The sequence below is a fragment of the Alexandromys fortis genome, unplaced genomic scaffold (genome assembly GCF_014885135.2).
Source record: "Alexandromys fortis isolate MF-2015 unplaced genomic scaffold, M_Fortis_MF-2015_v1.1 scaffold_353, whole genome shotgun sequence".
NCBI lineage: Eukaryota > Metazoa > Chordata > Mammalia > Rodentia > Cricetidae > Alexandromys > Alexandromys fortis.
The window spans coordinates 242,575-251,635 of record NW_026068254.1 but is presented as its reverse complement, the minus strand read 5'-3'; the positions used below and the strand labels follow the sequence as shown (position 1 = coordinate 251,635).

The following is a 9,061-nucleotide window of genomic DNA, read 5'->3' as shown; positions in this document are numbered from 1 at the left end:
GTGGTCCTGACATCCTTGCTCGTGTTCTCCCTCCATCTGCTTCTCATTGGGACCTTGGGAGCTCAGTCCAGTGCTCCAGTGTAGGTCTCTGTCTCTATCTCCATCCATCACCAGATGAAGGTTCTATGGTGATATGAAAGATATTCGTCAGTATTGCTATAGGATAGGGTCATTTCAGGTTCCCTATCCTCTGCTTCCCAAGGGACTAACTGGGGACATCGCCTTGGGCTCCTGGGAGCCACTCTAGGTTCAAGTCTCTTGCCAACACTAAGGTGGCTCCCTTAACTAATATGTGCTTCCCTGCTCCCCTATCCAACTTTCCTTTATCCCAATCTTCCAGGGACGGGGAGAGAAAAGTGAGAAGGGGAGGTTTGGGGGAACTTGGGGAAACAGGAAGATTGTTTAGGGCTATTTTAATAAAAGAAAGATTTTAAAAAGTGGGCAACTGTAATAAACATTTTAAAAAGAATATTGTATCCTGAACATGCGGTTCAGTGGCAGAATATTCCAATAACATGCACAAGAAGTTTGAACCACCTCATAGGAACATAAGAGTTCTTTGTGAGACTTATATGGTAGATATCTGTATTTTTAGTAAACTCTTACCATACACACGTATGTAGAGCAATTATTTCCCCATAAAGCAATGAGGTTCTGAATTTTTAAGAATTGTATTGAATAATGTGTGCAGATGTCAGCAAAGTTAAAGCAGTTACCCTCAGAATAGGCAGACACTGTCCTTGATTCAGATGGAACACCAACAGCAAAAGAATGCACAGAGAGCAAAATCCAGGGGGGGAGTAAAGAGAGAAAGAGGGAGAGAGAGAGAGAGAGAGAGAGAGAGAGAGAGAGAGAGAGAGAGAGAGAGAGAGAGAGAGAGAGAGAAATAGAAAATTGGTTTCTTACATTAAAAGTTGTCATTTCTATTTCTTTTGTGCCTGATTTATAGGTGTACAAAAGATACATAGCTCACATTTTTTTTCTTGATTTCTGATTTTAAAAGCCAGCATCATTACTGAAGGATCAAAAATCTTTATATTTTAGCTGGGCTGTGGTAGCGTATACCTTTAATCCCAGGACTCAGGAGGCAGAGGCAGGCAATTCTCTGTGAGTTCAAGACTACAAGAGCTTGTTCCAGGACAGGCTCCAAAGCTACAGAGAAACCTTGTCTTTAAAACACTTTATATTTTAGCTTCTATTTATGTTTCCTTGTGCAGATAGAAACAAAATAGCTTCTGTCTTTAAGTATGTACTGTCTTACTTTTGTCTTCATAATAAGATAATCTAAATATTCAAATATTAACTAACTGTGATGATAATTTGCATTTTGTTAATGTTAACGTAGAATGCTCTAGTATTTCAACAATAAGGTCAAGACTGACTTTTTCCTTTGAGATTAGTATTTTTATTATAAATTTATTATTATGAAATTAATTTACTTCACATATTCACCAGTTTTCCACCCTCCTCTCCCCCATTCCCTCCCTTTCACTTTCTCCATTATCTTCCTGATATTTTTTTCTAGACCTATTGCATATATTTCTTTAAACAATCATTGAAAAACACCTATAGTTAGAGACTTATGTGAGTTTTAAGAGTGCTATACTTTCATTTATCCATCACCAAAGTCAGAAACCATAGCAGAAACTCTCACCTCATCCCATTTCCTGCAAATACATATCTATTCTTTGTCACTGTAGATGGGTTTTCTAGGAAGTCACATAAAGCAACTAGAAGTACTGAAAGATTCTTTTCTCTCACTCTGCAATCTTACTTAAATGCCAGGATTGAGAGATGCTGAAAATTATGAGTGGTATTAGCTCATGCAAAAATACAGCAAAATAAAACTCATAAAAATTTAAATGAGCATAACAAAACTTATTTTCTTTGGAGAAATGTGCCTGTAACTCCTGCACTTGGGTTGTGAAGAAGGAAGACTAGGAGTTCAAGGTCTTTATCCTCTGCTCTATAGTAGGTTCAAGATCAGTCTGAGCTGCATAGCACACTGCCTTAATAAACAAACAAGAAAAAATTGCAAATGCCATATTCTGATTATCTGTTGCTGGTAGTTATATGTTAACATCATGTTCAGCATTTGTATAATTTTATTTGTTAATCTTACTTCTTTGTATATTGCAATATCTATTCATAAGCACATTTTTCCAAAGAAAATAATCTGAACAAAAATAAATATATACTGTGAACTGCAGTAGACAGTATAAACTTCCTAAGGAAGCTTTTGTATGTTCATCCTTGCCTACAAACCAATTCTAATGACAATCATGGGGGGCATTTTTCCAGAATATTATTAATAAATGATAATTAAATACTAAATAGAGGATGGTGCCTGATAAGTATGGGTTAAGAATCCAGTTCTGCTAGAACCTCTGAATGTGGGTGATAGTTCTGTGGCTTGGGTAGTCTGTGGGGCAACTAGCAGTAGGATCAGGATTTATCCCCAGTGCCTGAACTGGCTTTTATGAGTTCATTACTTATGGAGGGATGCCTTGCTCAGCCTCATATGGGCAGCATTGGAGGTGAGGGGAGATTTGTCATAACTCTACTTCATATGCCAGATTTTATTGACTTCCCATGGAAGGCCTTACTCTTTCTGAGTATTGGATGACAGGGTTTGGTAGGAGGGGAACAGGAGGAAGGAAGAGAGGAGGAACTGTGGTTGGTGTGTAAAATTAAAAATAAAAAAGAAACCAGTTCCGAAAGAAATGAATGTAAATAACAAATGCTCCAAAACATACTTTTATTTTAAAACTAAATAATCAGAACTCATCTCTCTATAAAAGGTCTTTCAGATCCCAAAGGAAACACATGGAAGGCTGTGTATTCTGTGTGTGTCTGTCTTTATGACTTGGAGGCAAAAATAAAGACTAGCTGCCTAACCATAATATGGAGAAATACTTTTCTTCCTGATTGAAAATCAAGGAATTTTCAATGATAAAATCATAGAAAATTTACAGAGGAGGTATTCTAAATCTTTCTCCAGAGGTCTAAAGTTTTCTTTGAAGTAAACCGCAGTACCAATGAAACCCTTAAGCCATCTACAGATGACCAAGATCCACGTATCATGTTAAATATTTCTGTATATTATTTTACTAAGTAGTATTTAATCTTGGTCAATTCAAATCCCCTCTCTATGAAGCAAGGCAAAATGCTAAAAAAAAAAATGAAAGAGAATATATCTTATTTGCATGCTAGCAAACTAGCTTTCAGTTCTTGTTCCACCATCTGCTGTGACAGATTCCAGCCGATGCTAATGATATTAAATGTAGACTGGTGATTGACTCTCTGCCTTTCCTCTTCCCCAAATTCTCATAGTATTGTTGCCACATCTATATTTCTTGCCTTGCTACCGGCCAATCAACATTTTATTAAACCAACACAAGTGACAGATCTTTAAAGTGTATAAAGCATTATCCCACCGAAATTAAGTATATCAATAGTTCTGAATTGTTTGGTGGAGTAATAAAATTCTCCTCAAAATCAGTTTTGACCTCACCCTTTATCACACAGTGCTCAAATTATGTTTGATGAAGATTAGTAGAGCAACAATAACCTAGGATATTAGACCTACCTTCCTTTACCTTTCTTAAAATTTGTAGATTTGGTAGTTTGTTCCTGAGGATCATTTCTTTCCCCTTGTGTGCAATGTTCCCTGAGTCTAAGGTATTGGGGTTGTATTGTATGTTTAATAATTGGGGTTTGGCATTCCACAGTTATTTATTTATTTTTAGTTTGACCAGTTGTGGCTTTCTGTAATCATTTTCATCTATTTAACAAAAGAAGCTTAATTGATAAGGTTGAAACCTACACTTACCTGTGGATATAAGGATAAGTATTCAGAATGCAGTCAGAGAATATAGGAAAGTGACAAGAGTAGTAGGTTATTCTCTATGTACCATGGCCTGTCCAGCTGTGGGCATTGGGTAATTTTATATTATTGTTTATGAATTTCCATCTAGTGAGTAGAATTTAAGCCCAATAAGGTGTCTTCTGGTTACCCCAAGGATATATCTGCCACCAATGAATCTCTCAGAACATCTTGTGCTGATCCTTGTTGTGGTTTAAAGGTATTACAGCTGGATAGCATTTTTGGATTACCTTTCTCTGTCATCAGCTTGCATATTTTCTTCCAGGCCAGATTCAGATATAGCTTTCCAAGTCCTCTGAAATGTATGGTGTCTCAATAATAGGGTCATATCTTCTTTTTCTAAACTCAAAAAGGGCAATGGCAATAGCTTATATTATTTGGGAGTCGCTTGAAATTCCCTGACTCTTAAGGAAGTTTCTCATGTCTGGCATTGGAGTTTTGAGAGACAGTCTATGGTTTGGGAAAGGAGCATTATCTCTCCAAGTGGTAGAATTCATATACACACACATATATTTTATATTCATATACATATCAGTACATGTACATATTATGTAAAATATATGTATAAACTTGCATATATTATATTAGTTTTAAGTAGACATATATTATATTAGTTTTAAGTAGACTTTTTCAAACAGCTTTAGTGTTATTTATCCCTCTTCCTTGCCTCTCCTTCAGTGTTCTCTGTTTTCCCCTCCTCAGGTAAATTTTCATCCATTTTCTCCCATTTCTACTTCATAGCAACTGTATTTTTAATTTAAAGAAACCAGTGGAAAAATAAATGGTCCCATTTTCTTAATGCCAGCTGTATGCAATGCTAAACTACAAAACAGACATTGCATTAGGTGGTAAAACAGCAAGGAAAATTATGCCTATCATTTCATACAAGGATGATGAGTATCCTTATGAATGAAACAGTTATTACAACAGAAAGCATCATTTAAAAAAATTCAGTTATATTAACAATGTGTCATTTTAAAATTATATCAGTTCTCTTTCCTCATGTGCTGTCAACGTATATATATATATATATATATTCTAGAAATATGTATTCTAGAATATATATATTCTAGAAAACATGCTAAGATAAACTTATTTCTTATAGGTTAATGCCATAATCCAAACACCACAATAATATTTTTATGAAATTTAAATAAAAGAAACAATTTGTATATTAACCAGGAAGTTATTATATTCTGTTGCTTTTTTATTTATATTTTGCTTATTGTATAATTTACTTATTCTTATTTTTTCTGTCTCTAAAAACAGTTTTTTAGATTTCTTGTAGTGTGGGTCTTCTGGGTATCTGGATGTTTGTCTTTCTCTTTCAGTTTTGAAATCTACTCTTCCATTCTAGGTTGAGATTTTTCCTATTTTTCTACTTTTATTGTTCAATCAGATATTTTTTTCCTCTGCTTCTGCCTAAATCTGCCACAATCCTTATTGGTCCATTTTAGTGCACCTCTTTTTAGATATTTTGATGTTGTCTCTGTAAAAATAATATGGAAATTTAGGTTAAGATTTGCTTTTTTATACTAGTAGGTTCTCTGTGTTTGGTTTACTGAGCTTCTTGGTTGAAATGTTTATAGCTTCCACAAGATTTGAGAAACCGATGCTGTTGTTCATTTTTAAATTTTTGTTTATTTTTGTTTAAGTATATATGTATGTGTCTGCTTGCCTGTATGTGCATTCCCTGCATGGTCGTGACTATAAAGTCCAGAAAAGAACATAAGAACTCCTTTAACTGTAGTTACAGGGCGTTGTTAACCACAGAATATGAGAATGTAGGCATTAGAAACCAAAACCCTTTCTTCAGCAAGAGCTCTAAACAGCGTAGCCATTTCTCTAGCAATTTCTGATCATTGTGTCTTATACTCAGTCCAACATTTTGAGATATTTGAATTGCACACCATTAAGTTTGTTGAAATTCAGTGATATTCATTTCATTCTTCATTTTCCTTATGTGTTTAATTTATAATTTCAGGTTCAAAACTATTTACTTTGTGTGAATTAATCCCTTACAATACACTCTATTTCAAGAACTAGATTTTAAACTCTAAATGTCTATTTGGATTTTTTTCTCACTAGTTTTATTACCTGAAGAGTTGATAGTTAAAATTTTGGATACCTCTGATATATACCTGTTTTAGTGTTATCTGCTTTTTTGTATATGTGCCAGCTTACAGTGTTTGATTTTTCTTATTGCACATTGAAATTAGGAAGGGTTTTTACAGACCTTAAAATATAGATTTAATGTACAATACTGTATATTAAACAATGTTGAATGCTGGCTATTTTTTGTGTCCCTGTAGATATCCATTCAAGTTCTATTGGGAGGCATTCAAAATACATAGAAACCATGAAATCATTTTGTAAATGGAGATTGCGTTTTCATTTCCCAGTCATTCAGAGGCCAATAATCACACAGAAATTATATTAATTGCAACACTGTTTTGTCAAGAGCTCAGGCATATTCCTATCTAGCTCTTAAATTAAGAAATTTCTATTAATATGTGTATTGTCATGAGGCTGTGGCTTGCTGGCAAGGTTCTGACATCTTTCTCCTTTTGTTGCAACATGGCATTTGCCTGACTCCTCCTTTCTCCCTGCATTCAGTTTAGTTTTCCTACCTACCTCTATTCTGCCTGCCATAGGCCAAAGCAGCTTCTTCATTAACCAATGGTAATAAAACATTCTCAGCACACAGAGGAGGATCCCACATCAGCAGTTAAACTTTTGGATGACTGTAATGTATTTATAATACATGCTTTAATGTTATCAGCTTTTTTAATATCTGTGTGAGCTTTAGAGTGTTCTTCCATTTTTGTCATTACACACTATAATTTGGTAGGTTTTTACAGATCATAAAAATATATGGCTGAATGTATAGCAATGTGTATTGAATCACATTGAATACTGGCTATTTTTTGTGTCCCTGTAGATATTCATTCAAGTTGACTGTGAGGTACTCAAAATACATAGAAAACATTAAATCATTTTGTCTGGCTATTGAAATTATTTAGGAAATAAAAATCAAATGTTAGATCCAACCATTGGTGGATGACTTTTTGTGCATTCTGAACATTGATACATGAAATACACAAATTTCTATTGTTAGTAGTATAAATAGATACATTTCACTCTTCAAATCTCATTATCAATGTCTGCTCTGACTCTCCTAGATGATTACCTCCTGGCCTTAGGAAGTTATGTCATTGTAGCTTATAATTACCACTGCGTTTTGGTTCTCTGTACTATGGATGTCAGCAGTTTCAGGAAATCCACTGGACTCCTTCTTCTACAGCATGGACTGGAAACACTCAAGCCTCATTTACAGGGCTCACATCATGTGCTTCCATTGCTTAAGTGACAGTGTTATGACCTCTTAAAATTTTCTCATTATGAAACCTGATGTTCTACTTATTTTATCTGTTTGTTGTTCTTGTTTTACTATTGCTATTTCTCTCCTCCTTTAAAAATACAAATTAATTTCAAGCTGAAGGGAATTTATACAGTAATTAGTCATTGCTTTATTATGAAATACTTCCTGGGGACATGGATTTTATGAATTTCCATTCCACTTGATTTTCTAAGGTTATTAGAAATAAAGGCAGTCTGAGTAATCTTATCAAGCCTGTGCAGAAGCATTGCTGTTCCATTCTTGTGGGACTGAGAAGAGTGTGTCACTTGCCTGGTATATGTGTAGATGTTTTAAAGTCCCCGTGGGACAGGAGGGGTGGCTCATTTGGAGAGGCACTTCATGGGCAAACATGAGGACATGAGTTTAGATAACCAGGACACAAGAGCTATGAACAGTGTAATTTCCTTTCAATTTCTCTTTTTAATGTGTTATTTAGGAAACATTAGAACAATGCTGGCATTTTCTATTCAAGACAGTTATGTGTCAACTAGTTTTGTTTATATTATAGTATTTTTAATCCATCTGCTTACCCATTTTTTATTGTTGCTTGTGTTTTTTTTTTTTTTTAATTCTGTGGAAAACTGAATTGAAACAAGTGTCTCCCTTTGTTTTGAGGAAGGTGACTGATGATGTTCTAGAGGGAGAAAATTAAGGAAGATTCAAAGTTCTGCACACCTATGCTTTGAATCTAGCTTCTATGTTACCACTAGGTCCTGTGATATGTTATTTGATATTAATTAAAATAAATAAAAAGGAAAAGAAATAATAATAAAGATTATGTATTCTAAAGTAAAATTATCTTGCCAACATAGTTCTGTTGAGGTTCTATAAAAAGTAATATAGATAATTTCATTTTAAAATTTCATTGATATATTTGATAAATATTAAGGTTGAAATATGTGAATTGTAATCAGAACATATTACATGTGTGTCTATGTCTAAAAAAGCTAAATATATAAACAGTAATTAATTCTTAAAACAATATTTAAAATAGTCACCTATATTGAAAACTAAAAGCTAAATTAAAGGGATTTGTAGGATACATGATTTAACCAAACTTTATCCAGGAATTTAATAGTGTTTTGAAAGGCACACTTAACTGAAAGTTATCAAAGATGCAATTATTACAAATGCAAGTCACATTCTGTGTTTTTTAGTAAAAATAAAATCACAAGACTTAACCTCTAGTATCCAAGTCTTTAGAGAAACATAAAACCTACAATACCTGCTCTTTGAAAAGTGCAGTTTCATCTTGTGAGTATAGCTCAATGGTGAACTCTTTCCCAGTGTGAAGCCCTAGGTTTGAATCTTGATAACACAAACAAAAGTAAAAATTACAAAGTAAAACTAAAAGCCAGCATTATGAAGCAAGTAACAAGCTACAAATTTAGTGTAAAGCACAAAATCCTACCTTTCAGGAGACACTGAGTAGTAAAGTAAATTTTGAAAACAGATCCTGAGATTCTCCTTCTTTAAAGTCTTAACTCTTTTGGACACCAGTTCTTAGCACAGAGCAATTCTGCCCCCTCGTGGTCAGTTAGTAATTGTCTCAAAAAATTTAATTAATGGCTAGAAACTAATTATGACTGAGTACATCCCATGTTCCTCTTTTTGGGTCTGGCTTACCTCACTCAGGATAGTGTTTTCTATTTCCGTCCATTTGCATGCAAAATTCAAGAAGTCATTGTTTTTTACTGCTGAGTAGTACTCTAATATGTATATATTCCATACTTTCTTCATCCATTCTTCCATTG

General features: G+C 34.1%; 1 long non-coding RNA gene across 1 annotated transcript; it reads right to left on the bottom strand.

Annotated features, from left to right (window-relative positions):
• On the bottom strand, positions 1–9,035 carry LOC126494236 (uncharacterized). The gene is made up of 4 exons (XR_007589971.1): positions 8,934–9,035; positions 8,533–8,615; positions 4,117–4,225; positions 1–123 (listed from the first exon to the last, which is right to left on the bottom strand). It is a non-coding gene; the product is annotated as an uncharacterized lncRNA (long non-coding RNA).
• Between the last annotated feature and the right edge of the window lie 26 nt (positions 9,036–9,061).